The sequence below is a fragment of the Panulirus ornatus genome, unplaced genomic scaffold (genome assembly GCF_036320965.1).
Source record: "Panulirus ornatus isolate Po-2019 unplaced genomic scaffold, ASM3632096v1 CTG_4548_pilon, whole genome shotgun sequence".
NCBI classification, from domain to species: Eukaryota; Metazoa; Arthropoda; class Malacostraca; order Decapoda; family Palinuridae; genus Panulirus; species Panulirus ornatus.
Genome location: NW_027264715.1, coordinates 1 through 861, shown reverse-complemented (window position 1 = coordinate 861; position 861 = coordinate 1). Strand labels below are relative to the sequence as shown.

Here is an 861-nt window from a genome sequence, read left to right as displayed (position 1 = left end):
TAACTACCGGAAGCAGATTAAGTCGTTCCACAACCGATGTCCGGCCCATGTTAACTCTGATGTGCCCAGCAGTTGGAGGAGGATCGCCAGAAGCTTCTGGAAGATTTCAAGGACGTCTTGGTGGACCTGACCCTTTCAGATAAGGTCGAAAACCACAATTTATTGTGAAGATCTTCACTATAACGTTGGACGAACATACTGAATGTTGCACGCATGTGATGCGGACAAAATGAAAAAAGGTAAAGACAAAATTTATGTCTGGTGTGGGTCTCGAACCCACGACCTTGAGTGTGTAAGACTCACGCTCTACCACTGAGCTAACCAGACAATAGAAAAACACGTCTGTTTCTTCAATTTGTATTAATGAAAATCTTTACGAAGCAGCGTTAAGAAAAGAGAGATGTCTTTGACGAAATTTACTTTCTTGGCTTATTCTTCTGTTCCTCAGTATCGAAAGTAAACAATACTGAAGGATATATATATATATATATATATATATATATATATATATATATATATATATATATATATATATATATATATATATATTGGAAAGGATCACAATTTTGCGCGTGATCAAGTATATTCCTATGAGTCCACGGGGAAAATAAACACGATAAGTTCCCAAGTGCAGATTCGTGTAAAACTCACATCATCAGGGGAGACACAAGAGAGAAATATAACAGTCAGTTGATATACAACGAAGAGACGTAGCTAGGACGCCATTTGGTAAACATGTGATTGTCCGAGACAGACAACAAGCGTATCATAAACTAATTATGTGGACAAGATGAATTCCTTACAAATTTTATCAACACTAAATTTATGCAATTTGTATAGACAATCACTTAAATCAAGATT

General features: G+C 36.2%; 1 non-coding gene across 1 annotated transcript; it reads right to left on the bottom strand.

Annotated features, from left to right (window-relative positions):
• Window positions 1-255: 255 nt before the first annotated feature.
• Window positions 256-327, bottom strand: TRNAV-UAC (transfer RNA valine (anticodon UAC)). The gene has a single exon. It is a non-coding gene; the product is annotated as a tRNA-Val (tRNA).
• Window positions 328-861: the final 534 nt, after the last annotated feature.